We start from the raw sequence: 23,811 nt of genomic DNA on the forward strand, positions 1-23,811 counted from the left end.
ATATACTCTAAAGTGATCTACTTTCTCCAGCTCTACTGCCGCCATGTTAGCGGAGCACCACCTTCCTGTCCTGCCGTGGGTATCACTGTGTTGAGCAGACCTCGTTCTCTCCCTTCTGGACACTGGAAGGCCATGCTTCTCAGCTCTCTTTTCAGACACTCAGAGAACAGACAGAAATAACCAGGGACTGAAGATTCTGGACTGTCGTAGGAGCACTTTGCCTTTCTTTGGGCAATGGTAGCTTCTACAGTTTAGGAACTGCTTCTAAACCTGGTAGGAATATTTTTGAAATTGGAAGGGAATTTTAGGGAAAGTAAATCATCTGAAAATGGTTTAAATAAAAGCTTGGAGAAATTCTTGAAGAAATTTCCTTCCAAAAATAGATTGTTAGTTTTTTGTTTTTTTTTTTTAAATCCAAACCACTTGTCTTCAAAGCAAGGCAATTAGGTTTTAGATACAACAATGGTTTCTGCTTAGCTTGTTTCAACATCAATAACAGGTATCAAGGAGCTTGGGCTGGCTGACTTCCTTGGTCCTGTTGTCTGACGTCCTGGTGCTGCTCTGTGACAAAGGTGGGCACGACTGCCTTCCTCCTCTGTCGCTTGTGCAGGGTTTCCTCTCCGGGGCAGTGGCCCATCTCCACTGGCTCAGTTTGCTGTCTGTCTTCTGAGTAAGAGGATGGGTGGAGTGCACGGATTTGGTAATGCTGGGCTTGTGGTTTTGCAAAGAAAGGGGGAGATATGTGATTAGTAAGGCAGAGGGGACTGAGGGAAACAGGAAGGGATATGCACTCTCATGGGCAGAGTCCATGCCCAAAGCAGAAAGAAGTAAAGAAGGCAGCCAGCAAGTAAGCCAGCTCCTACGCTGCCTCCCTCCCCAGATCTAAGTTACTCTTACTGGAGTTGTCAGATCGCTTTGCTTTCGTAAATGTGCTGGAACTTCACCTCCTGATGATCACCTCTTTACATATTTCTTCAGGCAGGATTTTTTCCTAAAAATTACTACTTAAGTTTAGAAATTGTACAGAAAATCCAGTGAATTAATTTAATCATTCCCCATTCTCTGGACATCAACCTTGTCTGCCTAAGTAGTAAAAGTACCAGAAAGTCCGTGTGTGGAAATACCCACTGAATGTGCCGTGAAGTGGCTGGGCCCTGTTGTGCATTGCTTGTGTCCAGTGTAACAGTGAGCTTTCCTGATAGCCTGGTCATCCTCGGCCTCCTACCATAACCATCAGGCTCATTTGCTCTTTAAACACATTTCTTTTGTCCCAGGACTGTGTTGAAACCATCCATGCCCTATGTCATGGGCTGATGGTATACTTATGCCCAGCCGACAGGGCACCTAACATGAGTACTCTACGGTTCCCTGGAAGATATGAAGCTAGCGCTGCAGACCTTTTCCATCTTTGAGAATGGGAATCTTAGTTCTGGAATCATAATGTGTTTAGAGGTAAAATATATCATAAATCTGGTTCAGCACCTTCAGTTTGTTTCCTACGGGCGGCGCGTGGTAGGTGGTGCTCTGGGAAGCAAGCCTCGGAGGAGGCTCTTGAGCGTGACTTTGAGGAATAGGTAGGATTCAGATAGAAAAATAGGAAGAGTTTAAAATATACTTTTATCCAAGTAATACACGTACATCATTTAAAAGATTATATATCACGCACAGATCTACCCAAGTGTTCATATATCCATAATAGCTGAAAGGTAGAAACAGCCCACATGTCTGTCAGTGGGGGAATGAATAAACAAAACGTGGCATATCCATACCATTGGATATTATGCAGCCGTAAAAAGTAATGAAGTACTGGTGCGTGATACAACATGTATGAACCTTGGAAACATTATACTAAATACAATACTTTATGTTGTGTGTAGACACACCAGTGGAGACCAGAGTAGATCAGTGGTGGCCGGGGACTCAGGGACTAGGGGAATGAGGAGTGACTGCTAGTGGGTGAGAGGTTTTTTTGAGAGCGATAAAAATGTTCTAGAATTAGGAAGTGGTGGTGATTATATAACCTTGTGAATATTCTAAAAAACCACTGAATTGTATACTTTTATGGGCCTGTCTGTGGTTTGGCTGAAAGGTGGTCTCTGGGGATGGCTTCAGTTCCAGTTGAGAAAGATGTCTTACGGCCACAGTCTCGTGGGTTCCTTCAGTCTTGGTCTGACCAGTAAGTCTGGTCTTTTTTGTGATTTTGATTTTTGTTCTACGTTTTTTTCCTGCTCTGTCCAGGACCCTCCATTGTGATCCCAGTCAGAGCAGTCTCCTACTATTTCTTGATTGTCAATTTCAGACATTATCTGTCAACTCTCTGCCACAACTATGCCAAAATTGCTCTCTGCTGAGCCACATAGTGTTCTACAACCACATGGCCTTTCTTGTACAACTTTTTTTTTCCTAGAGCTATTGATTGACTCAATTCATTATTTGCCTGGTTTTCTTTGAAATGTATCCTTTGTTTTTCAAATTCTGTATCTCTGTCCCATGCTTAGCTATAAGTATTTTAAGACATCAGCTCTGTTTTCCCCCTTGGACAGTGCCCATTATTTTTATGCTTAAATCTTGATTAGCTGCTCTCCAGGTTGGCTGAGGGGCCTTTGAGTTTGACTTCCTCTTCAAAGCTCTACTTGCTGGGATTGTACTCCGTCACTCCCTTCTGTTGGATCAGCCTTTTCTGGGTCCCATGTTGTCTTGGTTATCTAGTGCTGCTATAACAGAGATACCACAAGTGGGTGGCTTTAACAAAGAGAAATTTATTCTCTCACAGTCTAATAGGTTACAAGTCCAAATTCATGGTGTCGGCTCCAGGGGAAGGCCTTCTCCCTTTGTCAGCTTTGGAGGAAGGTCCTCGTCCTCAATCTCCCCCTGGTCAAGGAGCTTCTCAGGTGCAGGGACCCCCTGTCCAAAGGATGCGCTCTGCTCCTCGCGCTGCTTTCTTGGTGGTATGAGGTCCCCAACTCTCTGCTTGCTTCCCTTTCCTTTTATCTTATAAAAGTGGTGCAGGCCACACCCCAGGGAAACTCCCTTTACATTGGATCAGGGAAGTGACCTGAGGAATAGTGGTGTTACAATCCCACCCTAATCCTCTTAACATAAAATTACAATCACAAAATGGAGGACAATGACAGAATACCAGGAAGCATGGCCTAACCAAGTTGATACACACATTTTTGGGGTCATAATTCAATCCATGACATGTGTCTTTCCTTTTTTGGTTTACTTAAAGTTTGCAGAAGTACATTCTCTGGAAGTTTCCTAGGAAAGGGTATGTGGGAGGTCTGTGTTTTTGTGTTTGAAAATGTCTTAGTCTAGCCTCACATTTTTTTTGGATCTGGTATAAAATTCTGGGTTGAAAAAAGTCTTCTTCTAATTTTAAAGGCTTTTTTTTTTTTTTTTTTGCTCAACCTCATGTTAATGAGATTTAGCCATGTTTTTTCGGGTAGCTGTAGTTCGTTCTTTGAATATACCACAATTTTTTAAAAATTTGAATATACCACAATTAAAAAAAAAAAAAATCTGCCCTAACTGGTGAGGGTTTTGTTGTGCATATTTTCACCACAATTTAAAAAAAGATCTGCCCTACTTTTGATGGACATTTAGGTGGTTTCCAGGTTGCGGCCGTTGCTAAGAATGCTGCTGTGAACATTCACGTTCGTACTTCCAGGTATTCACGTGAAGGATCTACACCCAGCAGCGTTTAAGGAAAAGTGGGACCTTTCCCCACTGAGCTGTGTTGCCAGCCCTGCCGTATGTCAGGTGTTTATATCTGCGTGGGTTGTCCCTGGGCTCTGGTGTCCTGTTCTGTTGGTCTGTCCCATGCCAGTACCACGCTATTTAATAATTCCTGGAACAAACGGCAAAACCTGCTGGGGTTGTGGTTTGCAGTGGCATTAAAACTTAGGTCATCTGGGAGAAAATGGACATCTTCAGTGTAAGGAGTCCTCCCACCCATGGGTGCAGCTTCTCCATTTATGTAGGCCTGCTTTAATGTCTTTGAATAAAATTTGAGAATTTTTGCCATAAAAGTCCTGCACACTCTTGACTGATTTATTTCTAAGGATGTTAATTACTGTTGGTTGCTAATATATTGAAATGCATTTGCATTTTATGTATTGATTAAATTCCGCTAATGAGTCTAACAGTTTATCTTTAGGTTCTTTTACCAACTGTGAATCATCGTGGTTTCATTTTTCCTTCTTTCCAGTCCTTATGCCTTTTTTCTTGCCTTACTTAATAGGACTTAGTTCTCTCAGGGATATTACTTAGTCTCAGAGTATCTCCTCACAAGATACTTATTATAAAGGGAAACATAGTAACTTTACAGTGAAGGAACATTGTAGACACAGCTTTACCAGGTGCTCAAGGTTAATATCACTGGTAGTAAGATTCATCAACACCACACGCCCCTGACCATGCACTGAGAAGGGCACCACATTGTGTCTTCTGCTGTTCATGCCAAAAACACATAACCTTAGCCCCTCAGAAAAGCCCGCGTTAAGGACATTCCGCAAAATAACTGGCCAGTACTATGCAAATATCCTCCACTTCTCCCATGCTAATTTTTTAGCACGTTCATTCTTGAGGTTAGCACCTGTGTCTTTTCAGCACCTTCCTGTCACTCTTCGAGCACTTCCTTACTTTCTAGCACCAAAAAAGTGTCCAGTTCATGTGATACAAGGAAAGACTGAGAAACTGTCACAGATTACAAGTGACTAAGGATATATGGAAGGAGCCCTGGCAGTGCAGTGGCTAAAGTGCTCAGAGGCGGGCCGAAAGGTCGGCAGTTTGAACCCACCAGCCACTCCATGGGAGAAAGATGGGGCAGTCTGCTTCCGTAAAGATTACAGCCTTGGAAGCCCTAACCCTTTCTTGACAACTGTCACATTTAAGTCCCAGCTACGTTTTTTGCCTGTCTGGTTTGTTGGGATGCTGGTGTCCTGTTTGTGGTATGTGTCATCTGGCAGGGGCATGTGTGAGTGGATAAAAGGGAAGAGACGGTCATTGGCGCCAGATCACCGGGTGGAGGTTATTGTATGAGGTGATGCCCCCGGAGGTGCGATTGTGTAAACTTTTTGTCTCTTTTGGCTTTGGTACAGCGAGATAAGCCCTGTGGGTATATGCACAGGTTCCTATGTGATATTTGCAAGTTGCAGTTTTCATGACGATTTCATTTTCAAGTGAGTGAATACCTTCTTTTCAGGTGTACTACATTACAAGCGCGTGTTGTAGTGTCCTGGACCTACTGTGTGAGTATTCCCTGCAGTTGTCAAGGACTCCTGGTTTATGAGCTGGCAGTAGTTCATTTGCAGTGAAAATGAATTCATTGTAGTAGTGCTTTTCCCAGGACACCAGTTCTTTTGGTGCTTTTATTTTTATAAACCCGTTGCCATCGAGTGAATTCTGACTATAGCAACCCTATAGGACAGCAGAGAACTAGCCCCATAGGGTTTCCAAGGAGTGCCTAGTGGATTTGAACTGCCGACCTTTTGGTTAGCAGCTGTAGTTCTTAACCACTATGCCACCAGGGTTTCCTTTTATTGTTATGGGAGGCTGGAATTGGGCAGTGTCTCCTCTTGTGTACTCTCATGTTGGTTTGGAGGTATGGTATTGGTATTATCCTAGTTTTGCTGAACTTGGAATTACTATTTTCTGAAAATTCCTCTTTTTCAGAAATAGGCTCTTTGAAGGACAAAGAAAATCTAGATTGTTTCTTTTCTCTACCTGAGGATGAGGATGGTTCTGAGGAGGCGTGTGGCGAAGATACCTCAGAGGAATTTACCTGTCTCATGGAGTCTGAAGCTCAGTTTGATGGGAACAACAACGACACAACACGGACATGAAATTGGAGGATGATGAAGCACTGACGTGGCGGAAGAAAGGGGTGAACCCTGTGATGATGCCTGTGGTGAGAGCGAAGAAAATGAAGTGAATGGTGCAAAGATGTCTCCTACTTTGAAAACATAACAGACTCGCTTCAGCAATATGCCAACTGACTTGACCCACGAAGATACAGAAGTAGATTTTTTTTGGTCTGTGTTTATAGAAGAGATATTGAAAATTATAAAGGGCCAAATGAATCTTTATGCGACTCAGAAGCTCACAAGACTGCATAGAGGGCAGGAGATTAGAATGCCAAGTAAAAGCTGGCAGCCTACAACCACACAGGAAATAAAGACATTCACTGCTGGGTGTACACTGATATGTGTACACGTCCTCCCCGAGCTCAGACATTATTGGTGCAGCGACCCCCTCTTGGGTGTTACTTTGGCGGCAGACCTTATGACCAAAACCAGACTGAAGAAACTGACAGAGAGCATACACTGCAGTGACATTTCAAAAGCCATGCACAGAGGAGACCCGGGCTACGAACGACTTCACAAATGGCGCCCAATCATCAGTGATCTCGATAGTCGCCTAAGGGAGGTGTACGTGCCATAAAGTGTTGTGGCAGTTGATGAAAGCATGGTGCCACTGAAGGGCGATTCATCAATAAAATAGGACATGCCAATGAAGCCCGTCCGGCACGGGTACAAAGTTAGGTGCTTGGCTGTACTCACTAACTGATTTGCAAGTCACTTTGATATGACCGGAAACCCAGATGGCGTAGTGGTTAAGTGCTACAGCTGCTAACCAAAAGGTCGGCAGTTTGAATCTACCAGGTGCTCCTTGGAAACTCTATGGGGCAGTTCAACTCTGTGCTATAGGGTCGCTATGAGTCGGAATTGACTCGATGGCAACAGGTTTGATTTGGTTTTGATATGACCATGACGTATCTCTCTCCCTTGGTGAGAGTGTTGTACTTGGTCTGTGTCATTCATGCAACCATCCTCATAGGCTCATTGCCTTCGATAATTTATTTTCCTTCTATCTCTTGATGAAAGTCATGAACGAAAGGGGACTGTATGCTGTAGGCATAGTGTGAACAAATAGAAAGGGGCTACTGGATAACACTGCGAAGAACAGGAGTTCCAGAACACATAATTGTGCTCATGTGGAACCTGTACATAGACCAAGAGGCAGTCGTTCGAACAGAACAAGGGGATGCTGCGTGGTTTAAAAACAGGAAAGGGTGGTTTAAAAACAGGAAAGGCGTGTGTCAGGTTGTGTCCTTTAAATTCTTATTCAATCTGTATGCTGAGCAGATAAATCCAGAGTTGTGTCCTTTAATCATTCTTATTCAATCTGTATGCTGAGCAGATAAATCCGAGAAGCTGGACTATACAAAGAAGAATGAAGCATTAAGACTGAAAGAAGACTCATTAAAAACCTGTGATATGCAGGTGACACATCCTTGCTTGCTGAAAGTGAAGAGAACTTAAAGCACTTATTGATGAAGATCAAAGACTACAGCCTTCAGTATGAATTATACCTCAACTTAAAGACAACAGAAATCCTCACCACTGGACCAATAAGCAATATCGGGATAAACAAGAGAAAAGATTGAGGTTATCAAGGATTTCATTTTCCTTGGATCCACAGTCAACACCCATGGAGGCAGCAGTCAAGAAATCAAAAGGCTCATTGCATTGGTCAAATCTGTCTTTAAAGTGTTGAAAAGCAAAGATGTCACTTTGAGAACTATCACGAATTATGTCCCCCAAAAAATATGTGTATCAATTTGCCTGGGCCGTGATTCCTGGTATTGTGTGATTTTCCTATATGTTGTAAATCCTGCCTCCATGATATTAATGAGGGAGGCTGAGCAGCAGTTGTGTTAGTGAGACAGGACTCAGTCTACAAGACTGGATTGTGTCTTGAGGCAATCTCTTGAGATATAAAAGAAAGAAGCGAGCAGAGAGACAGGTGGACCTCATACCACCAAGAAAGTAGCATTAGGAGCAGAGCGCATCCTTTAGACCTGAGGTCCCTGCGCCTGAGAAGCTCCTTGACCTGGGGAAGGTTGATGACAAAGAATCTTCCTCTGACAGAGCCGACAGAGAAAGGTTCCTTGGAGCTGACACCCTGAATTTGGACTTGTAACCTACCACTTGTGATATTTCTGTTATAGCAGCACTAGATGACTAAGATAAGGACTAAGGTGCACCAGACCCAGGCCATGGTGTTTTCAATCACCTCATATGCCTGGGAAAGCTGAACGATGAATAAGGAAAACCAAAGAAGAATTGACACTTGAATTATGGTGTTGGCAAAGAATATTGAATATATCAATGACTGCCAAAAGAATGAACAAATCTATCTTGTAAGAAGTGCAGCTAGAATGCTCCTTAGAAGCAAGGGTGGCAAGACTTTGTCTCACATACTTTGGACATGTTATCAGAAGGGACCAGTCCCTGGAGTAGGACCTCATGCTTGGTAAAGCAGAGGGTCGGAGAAAAAGAGGAAGACCCTCAATGAAATGGATTGACACCATGGCTGCAACAATGGGCTCAAGCGTTACAACAACTGCGAGGATGGTGCAGGACTGTGAAGTGTTTCATTCTGTTGTACATAGGGTTGCTATGAGTCAGAACTGATTTGATGGCACCTAATAAAGCTAAGAGTCGCAATCAACTGGACAGCAATGGGTTTAACAAGCTAACAGCAACTGGGAAAGAGAAGAGGAAAGATAAATTACAGCAGGGAGAATTTCTGTTTCTGTATGTGTGTCAGAAACCCTGGTGGCGTAGTGGTTAAGTGCTACGGGTGCTAACCAAGAGGTCAGCAGTTCAAATCCGCCAGGCGCTCCTTGGAAACTATGGTGCGGTTCTACTCTGTCCTATATTGTCTCTATGAGTTGGAATTGTCTCTATGAGTTGGAATTGACTCTACAGCAGTGGGTTGGGTTTGGTTTTTTGAGTATGTGTGTCGGCAGTAAAGTTGCAGCATGACAAACCTGTGACAGTTTTGCCCACATTCCATAATCCAAAGGACATCACTACTGTCAACAAAAAGAACAAAGACAGTACCTCCTCAGCAATCCCTTGCGTAACAGCAATTACACAATATAGTACAATTATGGGCGGAGTTGTATCCCTTTGACCAGAGGCACGAAAGGTATGCAATTGGAAGGTGTCTCTCAAATGGTGGCATTGAATGCTGTGTGTCCTTATTGACCTTGGCATTGTAAGTAGTTTTACAGTGTGGAACTGTAACAACAGGGGCAGCTGTGACCAACTGTCCTTCAGGCTTGTTCTCATTAGGCAGCTTACTCTGTGCCAGGAAATCAAAGGAAGAGGGAGACGCTCTTGTTCCTGTGAGGAACAAGCCAGGAGCCCATTGGGTGTCAAGTGACGTCTGGCTCTGCCAGGTTGGCAAGTATTTGCCTCTGAAGGGATGGATCTAGAAGGCAATGCAGAGAATGAAGCGCTAAGAAGGAGACTCAAATCACAATTATGTGCAGGCACTGCAGGTGCCTTTGTGTGTTAGCCCGTGTTTTCAAAAGTTTCACCCAGTAAAATAAAGTTGCTAAGATAACTTGAATTTTTCCATGCCACATCCCACCTATCCTACCACCAAAGTCCAGTGGGACATGTGTGTCCCACACAATATTTATCAAAATCCATCTTGCCTGACAAAAATTTAAAAACACTCAATGATTTAGTGTGTATTCCACTACTGAAAAAACATGATATCATCAAAAACTTACTAACAAAAAATAACTTGGTCACGAAAGGGCTCTGAGCAGTTCTGCTCAGCTCTGCAGGACTGCTGTGAGTCGGAGTCAGCTTGACAGCAGTGAGTAACTGCTCTTGAACTCATTCTCTCCTTTCTCCTACTGCTCTGGCCTTCGTCTGGGCCCCCCTCATCTCATCAGGAGACATGACAGCTAAGCACAGTGGGGTCTTCTGGGTTGAGTCCTGGACCAGAAAAAGAACATGAGTGTGAACTCTAGATAAGTTATTAGTGTTTGTGAGCATTCATTTCCTGGTTTCAGTGATTGCACTGTGGTTATATAAGATGTTATCATTAAGGGAAGTTGGGTGAAGGGTATATGGAACTCTGTTTTTGCAACTTCCATGTAAGTCCAAAAATATTCACAATAAAAAGTTAAAACACATGCTCGTGTCATTTGACTCAGTAATTCAGCTTTCCTGCCTCTTGCCTTCATACAGACGCGTTTCCACGTGGACAGAAAGATGCACGCAGAAGAGTACTCCCTGTAGCAGAGCTTGAGGAGGCAAAATACTGGACACAACTTAAATGTTCATAAGTAGGAAATCTAGAGTATAGCACGACCTTTACTGTGGAATGTACCAATTAAAAAAAAAATTGGTGTAGATCTACATTCCCGGACATAGCCAACCTCTTGTTGTTTTTAGATGCCATTGAGTCAGGCCTGACTCCTGGTGACCCTGTGTACAACAGAACAAAACACTGCCTGGTCCTGTACCATCCTCACAATCATTGCTATGTTTGAGCCCATTGTTGCAGCCACTGTGTCAGTCCATCTTGTTGAGGGTCTTCCTCCCTTTCTCTGACTGTCTACCTTATCAATCATGATATCCTTCTCCAGGGACTGGTCCCTACTGATAGCATGTCCAAAGTACAAGAGACAAAGTCTTGCCATCCTTGCTTCCAAGGAGCACTCTGGCTGTACTTCTTCTAAGATTTGTTCGTTCTTCTGGCAGCCCACAGTATATTCAGCATTCTTCGCCAACACTGCAATTCAAAGGCATCAATTCTTTGGTCTTCGTTATTCATTGTCCAGCTTTCACATGCATATGAAGTGATGGAAAATACCATGGCTTGGGTCAGGTGCACCTTAGTCCTCGAGGTGACATGGCATCTTTGCTTTTCAGTGCTTCAAAGAGGCCTTTTGCAGCAAATTTGCCCAGTGCAATACATCGTTTGATTTCTTGAGTACTACTTTTTTTTTTTTACTTCTGTGGGTATTGATTGTGAATCTAAGTAAAATGAAATCCTTGACGTCAGTCACCTCTCCATTTATCATGATGTTGCTTATTGGTCCAGTTGTGATCATTTTTGTTTTCTTCATGTTGAAGTATAATCCATACTGAAGGTTCTAGTCTTTGTTCTTCATCAGTAGGTGCTTCGAGTCCTCTTCACTTTCAGCAAGCAAGGTTATATCATCTGCATACTTCAGGTTTGTTTGTTTTAAATAATTTTTATTATGCTTTAAGTGAAAGTTTACAGATCATACTTCAGGTTTTTAAGGAGCCTTCCTCCAATCCTGATGCTGCATTCGTCTTCATATAGTCGAGCTTCTCAGATTATTTGCTCAACGTACAGATTTAATAAGATTGGTGAAAGGATACAACACTGAGTCACACCTTTCCTGATTTTAAACCAGGCAGTATCCCCCTTTTCTGTTCGAACAGCTGCCTCTTTGTCTATGTACAGGTTTCTCATGAGCTCAATTAAGTGTTCTGGAATTCCCGTTCTTCACAATGTTATCCATAATTTGTTATGATCCACACAGTTGAATGTCAGTTTGTCATACTGTGGTGGCTTGTGTGTTACTTTGATGCTGGAAGCTATACCACCAGTATTTCAAATGCCAGCAGGGTGACCCATGGCGGACAGGTTCCAGTGGTGCTTCCAGATTAAAGACAGACTGAGGAGAAGGACCTGGCAATCTGCTTCTGAAAAAAATTGACCAGTGAAAACCTTATGAATAGCGACAGAACATTATCTGATATAGTGCCAGAAGATGAGTCCCTCAGGTTGGGAGGAACTCCAAATACAACTGGGGAAGAGCTGCCTCGTCAAAGTAGAGTTGACCTTAGTGATGTGGATGGAGTAAAGCTTTTGGGACCTTCATTGCTGATGTGGCATGACTCAAAATTAGAAGAAACAGCTGCAAACATCCATTAGTAATTGGAATGGTGAATGTACGAAGTTTGAATCTAGGAAAATTGGAAGTCATCAAAAACGAAATGAAATACTTGAGGATAGATATCCTAGATGTAAGTGAGCTGAAAGGGTCTGGTATTGGCCATTTTGAATCAGGCAATCATATGGTCTACTATGCTGAGAATGACAAATTGAAGAGGAATGGCATCACTTTCATCATCAAAAAGGACATTTCAAGATGTGTCCTGAAGTGCAACACTGTCAAAAACCCATTGCCGTCCAGTCAATTCTGACTCGTAGGGACCCTATAGGACAGAGTAGAATTACTCCGGAGGGTTTCCAAGGAGCAGCTGGTGGATTCAAACCGTAAACCTTTTGGTTAGCAGCCGTACACTAAACCACTATGCCACCAGGGCTCCACAAAACTATCAGTTTTAGGATAATATCCATATGCTTACAAGGAAGACCAGTTAATACAACTATTATTCAAATTTACATACCAACCACTAATGCCAAAGATGAAGAAATTGAAGATTTTTACCACCTTCTGCAGTCTGAAATTGATCAAACATGCAGTCAACATGCATTAATGATTACTGGTGATTAGAATACAAAAGTTGGAAAAAAAAGAAGGATCAGTAGTTGGAAAATATGGCTTTGGTGATGGAAATGATGCTGGAGATCTCATGATAGAATTTTGTGAGACTAAATGATCTATTCATTGGAAATACAGTTTTCTACAATATGAACGGTGACTGTACCTGTGGGCCTCACCAGATGGAATACAGAGGAATCAAATCAGCTACATCTGTGGAAAGAGACAATGGAGAAGCTCAATACCATCAGTCAGAGCAAGGCCAGGAACCGACGGTGGAACAGACCATCAATTGCTCATATGCAAGTTCAAGCTGAAGATGAAGAAAATTAGAGCAAGTCCACAAGAGCCAAAATACAACCTTGAGTATATCATACCTGAATTTAGAGACAATCTCAAGAATAAATTTGATTCATTGAATGCTAATGACCCAAAGACCTGACAAGTTGTGAGATGTCATCCAGGATATCATTCATGAAGGAAGGAAAAGGTCATTAAAAAAAACAGGAAAGTAAGAAAAGACTAGAATTGATGTCAGAAGAGTGTCTAAAACTTGCTCTTGAATGTAGAGCAGCTAAAGTGAATGGAAGAAATGATAGGAGAGCTGAACATAAGATTTGAAAGGGCAGCTCGAGAAGACAAAGTATTATAATAAGATGTGCAAAGGCTTGGAGTTAAAAAACCCAAAGAGAAGAACACGCTTGTCATTTCTCAAGCTGAAAGAACTGAAGAAAAAATTCAATACTGAAGGATTCTATAGGCAAAATACTGAATGATTCAAGAAGCATCAAAAAAAAAGAAAGACTACACAGAGTCACTATACCAAAAAGAATTGGTCAGTGTTCGACCATTTCAGGAGGTAGCATATGCTCAAGGACCGGTGGTACTGAAGGAAGAAGTCCCAAGCTGCGCTGAAAACATCGGCGAAAAACAGGGCTCTAGGAATTGACGGAATACCAACTGAGATGTTTCAATAAACGGATGCAAAGGTGGGAGCGCTTTCTTGTCTATGCCAAGAAATTTGGAAGACAGCCAGCTACCTGGCCAACTGGCTAGAAGAGATCCATATTAGTGCCCATTCCAAAGAAAGGTGATCCAACGCAATGAGGAAATTATCAAACAATATTATTAATATCACACCCTAGTAAAATTTTGCTTTAGGTAATACAAAAATGGTTGCAGCAGTATATTGACAGAGTACTTCCAGGAATTCAAGCCGAATTCAGAAGAGCACATGGAATGAGGGATACGATGGCCGATGTCAAATGGACCTTAGCTGAAAACAGAGAATACCAGAAAGATGTTTACATGTGATTTATTGACTATGCAAAGGCATTTGATTGTGTGGATCATACCTAACCTCTAAGGCATTTGAATTGAAAAACATAAGTTGTGCAACAATAAATATTGGTTAATCTTTTTATGTAGTTCTTTATGGAGCTGTGGTGGCGCAGTGGTTGAGAGCTTGGCCGCTAACCATAAGGTCAGTAGTTCCAGTCTGCCAGCCGCTCCTTGGAAACCCTATGGGGCAGTTCTACTCCGTCCTATAGGGTCGCTATTAACTACAAAAAACAGACCTGGGGAAACAGTATTCAAGTGTTACTAGTTATTTCCTCCGAGTCGGTTAGTAGGTTTGGGAGATGGCAGTAAAAAGTGCTTGTAGTTTCATACTTTATGTGCTCTGCCCGCACCCCCATGCCCCGGAGGAGGAGTGCCGTCATCGTGTATTTCTTCCGTAATGGAAAAACCAAAAGGAAGCAGGTGTGATACGTTCTGCCTTCAATGGGATGATCCTTTCTTTGTGTTAAAAAAAATCAACTCAGAGTAGTCATTTAGTGTCTATCTTTTTTTTAAATCAGCAGCTTACTTTGAGAAACAAAATAGACTGAAATTTAGCCTTTAGGAAAACTTTGCTTCAACTTGTTTCAACTGAGAGGGCTGTCATTAGGGAATTTCAGAAAATTTTAGGAAAATCACGTGTGAAGAATTTCATGCTGTAGGCATCTGTCTGGCTACTACAGGGCGAGCTTCCGTCCACGGAGGCTAGGCGGCCCAGTGGAGGACGGTGGAGGTGCAGGAGAGGCCCACGGAGGCTAGGCAGCCCAGTGGAGGACAATGGAGGTGCCAGAGAGGCCCACGGAGGCTAAGCGGCCCAGTGGAGGATGGTGGAGGTGCCGGAGAGGCCCACGGAGGCTAGGCGGCCCTGTGGAGGACGGTGGAGGTGCAGGAGAGGCCCACGGAGGCGAGGCAGCCCAGTGGAGGACGGGAGTGTGTGAGGGCAGCACCCAGCTCAGCAACAGGAACAGTTTCACTGGTTTTTTCACCTAAGGCTCCAGGTGTGTGTCCTAAGTTTGCTTCAGCGTTGGCTGAGGATGGGGGGACTGACTGCCTGCTCTGCTTGACAGGGTTATTGTGATGCTAGAAAGAGTGTGTGTTTCTCTGGCGTACTCTGGACTGGTACCTGCTTGGCTATCAGACAATAGCACCCGTCTCTTTTGTAGGTAACAGACCTTACTTACCAGGCTATCCAGTAGCTTGATAAGTCTTGTTAAGACCTTCCTACCCTTCAGTCTTCAAATCTGCATTTACCAGGTCTCCTTTTCCTATAAATTTATTTTCGAAGTAGGTTTCCTGGCTGGGAAGGGAATGTGCAGACCAGCCAACACAAGTGTTCGTTCTGTGATTTTGGGCGTAAAATCGCTTTCAAAGCGATTAGACTAACGGAGCTGAGGGCTTGTCAGGGGAGGAAAGTCAGGTTGGGGACTAGAATCTTCAAGGCTGAAACGACATTGTGGGTGTACAGAAATGCAGGTGGGTCTGTGGGGGTGGCATGTCCGTGTGGGCCTGGCTGTAAATGAGCTGGAGCCTCAGCACCAGGTCTTGAAGGGCCTCTTATGCAGTGCAGCTCTGCTTCCCAGTGGGACTCTCACCCCTGAAGGCTGGTCTGCAGTTCCTTCACGGTCACGGCCACAGTGCGGTGTTTGAATCCCCTCCTCCTCATGTCCTCCTAAATACCAGATAATGCCACTAAGATTTTCTCAACAGTCATTCCCCCTTTTAAAGCCTTCTCCCACATTCTCCCCCCATCTCCCAGGGACTGATTCTGGGTCTTCTTCTTCTGTGAGCCTGGAGCACCCTGGGCCTCCTTGGAAGCCTGGCCCTCAGGGTGCTGTATGGTAGTTTACTTCTGCTGCTCTTACTGTGTCCTCCAGTAAGCTGCTGTTTTGAGGATGGTACCCTGTGCTCTTCATCATTGTAGTCCCAGCACCTAGCTAATGCGGGCCTGCAACAGCTGAGCAAAGATTCAGACAAGTATTTTCAAATGGACAAAGAGTAGCCAGCTTGTACATTTTTGTGTAATGATTAGTGTGTGTGAACGCCAGCTAGAAAAGGGGAGAGCAGGTATTCTCAGTGTATTAAGCTCTTTCAGAAAGAAGCTCTGCTAAGCTCAGACCAGCAGAAACTGCTCAGAAGTCATGAGGAAGTGGGAAGCTGAGCCCACACACCCTCTCTAGGCAGGGGCTTTTCAGGGAGACATAGCCTTTTCCGTCAGATCCTGCCGTGCTGTGTGGTTAATATCATCAGCCCTGCAGGTTAGGAATAGGAAGGAGGGCCAGAGAAGAATATGGAGGCTTGTTGCTTACCACGGGGTTTTAGAAAAGACCAGACCCACGCTCTGCTCAGTTTCCACCTTTCCAGTGATGCCCGTTCTGACCACCTTGTTTAATACCTCAGGATCACCTGCCCCCAGTGCTCCCGTTTTCCTCCTTTCCCCATGGCACGGTCACATTTTAGCATGCCATTTGATGCACTTATTTGTGGGGTATATTGATTTTTGTCCGTATGTACCTGTAAAATATAAGCTCCCATGGCTATTACCTACCTAGTCCCGTAAGCTAGCCAGCGTGTGGACAAGGAGCAGATAGATTTTAATATCAGCAAAGCCCTTTCGGAAGAAAAGTACTGGCAGATATCAGCAGAGCGGGACACTTATACCAGGTAAAACATGAATTTCCTCCTTTTTCCCTATACACATGCAAAAGATAATTTAAATTTATTGGCAAAATAGCTAATTGTAAACCTTTTAATCTCTCCAGTTAGCCAGCAGAGGGCAGCACAGATCGAATTTACCGCAAACATTGTTTTTAACTTACCTGAAGGGGCATTTAAAACCACTGTAGCCACCATTTTCAGACAGAGGTATACCTAAGGTATGACAGGTATGGCATCTGTCCTGGGCATCACTTGGAGGGGAGGAGGGGGCACCGCCTCCACGCAGTTTCTGTTAACCATTGCAGGTTCCATTGCCATCTGTGAGAGGTCGTTCAGGACGTTAAAATTACTAATACTTTCGTATTTGAGAGCCTCCATGGGTCAAGGCAGACTGTGTGATCTTGCTCTGCTGAGTGTGGAAAGAGAAGAAACTGAAAAAAGAAAAATGACCCTGAGCGCATCATAGACCAGTTTTCATCAGTGAACGCAAGGAAGGTGCAGTTGTCATTTTCATGTAGCCTCATAAGGTGTAAAGTAAAAGATTAAGGAGCTTGACTTTTTGTTATGGTACAGTTATCTAAAAGGTGGGTGTCAGATGTTTGGACAGGGGTGCAGAGACGTAGCGGGGGGGGGGGCAGAAGGGAACAGTTGCTCCTGGGAACAAGTCCAGGGGGCTTCAGACGAGGTGCGGAATGACATTCCAAGGTGCCACAAATATGAAAGGCACCTGACGAGGGAGCCTGGACAAGAGGGGGAGGGCATTGCTGCTGAAGCATTCCCGCTGTAAACGCCTGTTCATCTTGAAATTGCGGGGGGGAGCCCACAACTTAGAGCTTGCCCTGGGTGCCTGGTCTGGCTCTGCAGGGGCGCAGTTCCAGTGCTTGCCGTGGGTGCTGTTTTCTGTAGGTACGCCTCTGTGGGTAAGTAGGGCTGGCGTCTTTTTTCACGTTCTTCTTTCTCACTTGTGAATCTTACTGTTTCTTTTCCATATTTATGGAGGAAGGTGTTTTGTTCCTGTTTACTTTAGCGTCATGAGTATGTCAAATTCATATATTCTGAACTATACGTGACACATTTTCAAATGTCTCCTAAGAATGTGGTTCTGTAGGGATATTCTGCCATTGCCACCACAGAGTGGGGCATCACCTTAATCAGACGTCTTCCTGATTTACCCACAGTCATGGACGGGGGTCTGCGTGTGTGGGACCACAGTCCTCTCTGAGCATCGGATGGATGCTGTCGGCCCCTTCTCAGGAAGAAAGTGCACACAGCTTCAAAATCTTGCAAACTTCACTTCTGTGGCGTCAGTGATAGATTTTCTCCACGTAGAAATGAGATCAGCCTTTGCAAAAAAATTATTTTACTTTTTATTCTTTTCTTGCAAAATTAGTGGCCATTCCTTGGGCAAAGATGAAATAAATTCAGATTGTGTGCATGAACAAAATAAAGGACGTGGCTTATTTTTGGTACATCTAATTGATTTTGACTCTTTCTGTTGATGATAAAAGTGCTAAAAATTCTGCCTGAACAAGGGTCCTATCGGCAGATGTGATGGAAAGCCCCACAGCTTGTTCTGCCCAGTGCAGGGCAGGTGAAAGGCAAGGAATGGCGTCATTCTGTGAATTCTTCATTTGAATCCTTTGTGACATAGTACTTATTTCCTTTGTCCTCAAGTTATTTTTGGCAAGCTACACTTCATAATATTTATGTCTGTGAGGAAGACCATTACAAATCCACATTTTATTTTTTGGAAGTAACCTTTAAAAGTGTTTTGCAATATTTCCAGGTTTCTGCCTGCAGAGGATTGACAAGCCTTTGTCACTCTGTGTGCCAACCTATGGATGCCCTTCCAGAGGTTTTAGGACATTTACGTGACAAGCTCCTTTCCCCTTGGCTGCTTATCATGAAAGATCTGAGCTGCAGAGGGTGAGGCCACCAGGAGCAAAACGATGTACCCCCAAATTTCAGAAAGGCTTCAGGGTACCCAGGACCTTTGAGAATGGAGATAATGGAGTGAGGCTACAACCTGGATTGACACCTGGGTTGAAAGTGCTCATGGTGGACAGTTAAGACGCCCAGATCTCCTCCCCATCTCTTGCAGCAAGGCGATTTCTCTTCCACTTCTGGTAAAACTTGAAATTTTAATTTCCGAGGAAGGCTGTGAAGGCAGCGAGAGTAAGTGAAAGGCTGCATACTTAATTGTGAGATCCTCTCCTTTCTTCCTTTACACCAGCTCCCCAAATGCTGGTGGCTAGGTTGACACCCCACACAATAGAAGTAGGAAATTGGAGACTACTGCTGTGAGTTGTCACTAGCCTCCCTGCATGTGGGTTCTCTGCATGTTGCTGCTTCACCTATTACAGTGCCACTCCTCCATCAATAGCCACATTTGCCACATAGAGCTTCCAGTCAGGTTGTCAGTGCCTCACTCTTAAATGTGAAGGAACAGCCTGTGCCTACGAGACATTTGAGGAAAGCCCTCAGCATTATCAAGAGAACAAAGCAAACAGAGCAAAAGAAATTTGAGGACACAAATTGTGGAAGATATAGAAGAAGCCTTTAAAAGGTATATCCTTAAGATAGTATAGTCATGAAACAAGAATAGGGTACTATCAAAAAGGAGTATTCAGAGATTGAGTTCTTGCAAATTAAAACTACCAGAAACAAAACATTCAATAGAAAAGTTGAAAGATGAATTAGAGAATATTTCCTAGAAAGCAGCTCCAAAAGGAGATGAAAAGTAGAAAAGATTAGAAAAATTAAATGATCGATAGTAGAAATCCAGTGTTTAACAGAAGTTCTAAAAAAGAAAAATCAGAAAGAAGGTTAGGGAATTATTCAAGAATACAAGGCTTTAGAACTGGGGTCTACTTAGAGGCTAGCATAACTCATGAAATTTCACAGCTTTAAGGGTAAAGATAAGATCCTAAAAGCTTTCTGAAAGGGCGGCGGGGGGGGGAAGGTCACATTTGAAATGCTGAGAGTCAGAAATGCACCAGAACTAACAGCTATACTGGAAGCTGGAAAACAGTGAGGAGTTGCCTTCAGCGTTCTGAGGAAAAATGATTTTGACTTAGGTTTCTGTAGCCAGCCAGATTGTCAATCAAGTGTGAGAAAAGAATAGCGGTCTTTTATGACATGTAAAATTTCCAGCGACAACAATCCACCCCTCCACATCCTTTCTTTATGGTCACTAGGGGATGTGCTCCACCAAGTTGAGCAAGCGATCTGAGAAAGAAGGAGATACAGGGTCAAAGACCAGGATCCAGCATGGGAAAGTACCCGAGGGAATTCCCAGGAGGAGGGCTTTGAAAGCAGACCCCAAGAGCAACACAACCAGACTGGTGGGGCCTGGAGATTCCTGGTGAGGCGTCTCAGAAAAGCGGTCACTGATATGTTTGGCCATACTGAGAGAGTTTTGTACCTTGTAGAGAGCTTGGTGATTAATCAGTAATAGACACGGAAAGCTAAGCAAAAACACACAGTGCCTCTGTGATGGTTTTAATCCTTGTACATTACGTAGCTCAGCTGTGAACAGCACTTACGGAAATACTGATTTAACCAAAGCATGTAACTATGTTGAATGGCAGTGGTGGTTTGAGAGCTAAATCTTCATCTTCTGTGGTAGGCAGTTGATGTCTGGAATGGAAAATCCAGAAAGAGTAGTGTAAGCACGTTATTTAGAAATAGAAAGGTACTTAGCAGAAGAGACAGCTTTAGGGCTTCCTCTGTGGAGTTGGATTCGAGAGTGGGCGAGAGAATTGGGCAGGAAACTGCAGGTTTCTGTTTTAATGCTGTTCACTTTTAAATTATGTGTTCTTGTTATTTTGGTTAAAAGAAAGGAAAAAACCATGAGCGATGAGTCTAGAGAGGCAGCAAGTGCAGATTAAGGAAGGTCTTGAAGCAACGAGAAGGAGATGGGGCTTTATTGGCAGGTGATAGGGCCACTGCGATTTCAGCAGGAGAGTGACATGCGTGGGTTGTATTTAGGAAGGGCACTTCAGAGGCTAACACAAGAGAGTGGGTGGGAGACCGAAGGTTGAGGGTGGGCACATCAGCTAAGGGTCTGTCACGGGGTCCTATGGGCACAAGAGAGCGGGGTCAGACCGTAGACAGAGACAAAGTGAAAACTACCCGTAATCCCACCACCTAGAAAGAATAGTTGCTAAAGTATTTGAGTATATGCTTCCTGGCTCCTTCCTTTTTCATTTTTAAAGCAAAAATGCAATTATACTATCTATGTATTTTTGCCACATGCCTTTTTATTTAGTACTATAACACGGCTGTCTTATAGCTAGCTCAGCAGCATTTTCCGATTACTTTTTGCTTAACCTTTATTTTTTAATAATTTTAATTGTGCTTTAAGTTGAAGTTTACAAATCAAGTCAGTCTCTCACATATAAACTTATATACGCCTTACTACATACTTCCATTTACTCTTCTCCTGATGAGTCAGCCCGCTCCCTCCTTCCCGTCTCTCCTTTATTGACCGTTTTGCCCGTTTCTAACCCTCTCTAGCCTCCCATCTCCCCTCCAGACAGGAGATGCCAACACAGTCTCAAGTGTCCACCTAATACAAGTAGCTCACTCCTCATCAGCAACTCTCTCCAACCCATTGTCCAGTCCATTCCATGTCTGATGAGTTGTCATCGGGAATGGTTCCTATCCTGGGCAAACAGAAGGTTTGGGGACCATGACCACCGGGATTCTTCTAGTCTCAGTGAGACCATTAACTCTGGTCTTTTTATGAGAATTTGGGGTCTGCATCCCACTGTTCTCCTGTTCCCTCAGAGGTTCTCTGTTGTGCTCCCTGTCAGGGCAGTCATTGGTTGTGGCCAGGCACCATCTAGTTCTTCTGGTCTCAGGATGATGTAAGTCTCTAGTTCATGTGGCCCTTTCTGTCTCTTGGGCTCATAATTATCTTGTGACCTTGGTGTTCTTCATTCTCCTTTGATCCCCGTGGGTTGAGACCAATTGATGCATCTTAGATGGCCACTTGTTGGCATTTAAGACCCCAGACGCCACACTTCAAAGTGGGATGCAGAATGTTTTCTCAATAGAATTTATTTTGCCAGTTGACTTAGATGTCCCCTGTAGCCATAGCCCCCAAACCCCTACCCTTGCTCCACTGACCTTCGAAGCATTCAGTTTATCCAGGAAACTTCTTTGCTTTTGGTCCAGTCCAGGTGAGCTGACCTTCCCTATACTGAGTATTGTCCTTCCCTTCACCTAAAGTAGTTCTTATCTACTATCTAATCGGTAAATAACCCCTTCCCACCCTCCCCCGCCTCGTAACCACAAAAGAATGTGTTCTTCTCAGTTTAAATAATTTCTCAAGATCTTCTAATAGTGGTCTTATATAATATTTGTCCTTTTGCCTCTGACTAATTTCACTCAGCATAATGCCTCCCAGGTTGCTCCATGTTATGAAATGTTTCACAGATTCATTGCTGTTCTTTATCGATGTGTAGTATTCCATTGTGTGAATAGATCATAATTTATCCATTCGTCTGTTGATGGGCACCTAGGTTGCTTCCATCTTTTTGCTATTGTAAACAGTGCTGCAATAAACATGGGTGTGCATATATCTGTTCGTGTAAAGGCTCTTATTTCTCTAGGATATATTCCGAGGAGTGGGATTTCTGGGTTGTATGGTAGTCCTATTTCTAACTTTTTAAGGAAACGCCAGATTTCCAAAGTGGTTGTACCATTTTACATTCCCACCAGCAGCGTATAAGAGTTCTAGTCTCTTCACAGCCTCTTCAACATTTATTGTTTTGTGTTTTTTGGATTAATGCCAGCCTTGTTGGAGTGAGATGGAATCTCATCCTAGTTTTAATTTGCGTTTCTCTAATGGCTAATGATCGAGAGCATTTTCTCATGTATCTGTTCACCGCCTGAATATCTTCTTTAGTGAAGTGTGTGTTCATATCCTTTGCCCAATTTTTAATTGGGTTGTTTGTCTTTCAATTTTATTTGGGTTGTTTATCTTTTTGTGGTTGAGTTTTATGAGCATAGGTGTTTGATTTTTAGGAGCTCCCAGTTATCTGGTTTCTCTTCGTCATTTTTAGTAATGTTTTGTATTCTGTTTATGCCTTATATTAGGGCTCCTAGCTTTGTCCCTATTTTTTTCTTCCATGATCTTTATCGTTTTAGTCTTTATGTTTAGGTCTTTGATCCACTTGGAGTTAGTTTTTGTGCATGGTGTGAGGTATGGGTCCTGTTTCATTTTTTTGCAAATGGATATCCAGTTATGCCAGCACCATTTGTTAAAAAGACTATCTTTTCCCTAATTAACTGACACTGGGCCTCTGTCAAATATCAGCTGTTCATATGTAGATGGATTTATATCTGGGCTCTCAATTCTGTTCCATTGGTGTATGTGCCTGTTGTTATACCAGTACCAGGCTGTTTTGACTGCTGTGGCTGTATAATATGGTCTAAAATCAGGTAGAGCGAGGCCTCCCACTTTCTTCTTCTTTTTCAGTAATGCTTTACTTATCCAGGGCTTCTTTCCCTTCCATATGAAGTTGGTGATTTGTTTCTGCATCACATTAAAAAATGTCATTGGAATTTGAATCGGAAGTGCATTGTATATATAGATGGCTTCTGGTAGAATAGACATTTTTACTATGTTAACTCTTCCTATCCATGAGCAAGGTATGTTTTTCTGCTTATGTAGGTCCCTTTTAGTTTCTTGCAGTAGTACTTCGTAGTTTTCTTTGTATAGGTCTTTTACATCTTTGGTAAGATTTATTCCTAAGTATTTTATCTTCTTGGGGGCTACTGTGAATGGTATTGATTTGGTGATTTCCTCTTCGATGTTCTTTTTGTTGATATAGAGGAATCCAAGTGATTTTTGTATGTTTATCTTGTAACCTGAAACTCTGCCAAACTCTTCTATTAGTTTCAGTAGTTTTCTGGAGGATTCCTTAGGGTTTTCTGTGTATAAGATCATGTCATCTGCAAATAGAGATAATTTTACTTCTTCCTTGCCAGTCCGGATGCCCTTTATTTCTTTGTCTAGCCTAATTGCTCTGGCCAGGACCTCTAGCACAATGTTGAATAAGAGCGGTGATAAAGGGCATCCTTGTCTGGTTCCCGTTCTGAAGGAAAATGCTTTCAGGCTCTCTCCATTTAGAATGATGTTGGCTGTTGGCTTTGTATAAAAGAATGATGTTGGCTGTTGGCTTTGTATAAAAAAAAATTTTTTGTATAGATGCCCTTTATTATGCTGAGGAATTTTCCTTCAATTTCTATTTTGCTGAGAGTTTTTATCATGAATGGGTGTTGGACTTTGTCAAATGCCTTTTCTGCATCAATTGATAAGATGATGTGGTTTTTGTTGTTTATTTTATTTATATGGTAGATTACATTAATAGTATTTCTAATATTGAACCAACCTTGCGAACTCTGCAGTGAAGCTGTCCGGGCCAGGGCTTTTTTTTGTTGGGAGTTTTTTG

At 43.1% G+C, this 23,811-nt stretch overlaps 1 protein-coding gene and 1 long non-coding RNA gene across 2 annotated transcripts in view; both read left to right on the top strand.

Annotated features, from left to right (window-relative positions):
* The window catches only part of LOC135228065 (uncharacterized), a 41,106-nt gene extending 21,210 nt beyond the window's left edge, over positions 1 to 19,896 (top strand). The window contains exon 3 of the long non-coding RNA XR_010318276.1: positions 31 to 19,896. This is a non-coding gene — a long non-coding RNA (uncharacterized LOC135228065). The remainder of the gene's footprint in view (positions 1 to 30) is intronic.
* The window catches only part of CYTH1 (cytohesin 1), a 113,937-nt gene that overhangs the window by 21,800 nt on the left and 68,326 nt on the right, over positions 1 to 23,811 (top strand). The gene's annotated exons all lie outside the window — the stretch shown is intronic.

The sequence above is a fragment of the Loxodonta africana genome, chromosome 18, assembly GCF_030014295.1.
Source record: "Loxodonta africana isolate mLoxAfr1 chromosome 18, mLoxAfr1.hap2, whole genome shotgun sequence".
Classification (NCBI taxonomy): Eukaryota; Metazoa; Chordata; class Mammalia; order Proboscidea; family Elephantidae; genus Loxodonta; species Loxodonta africana.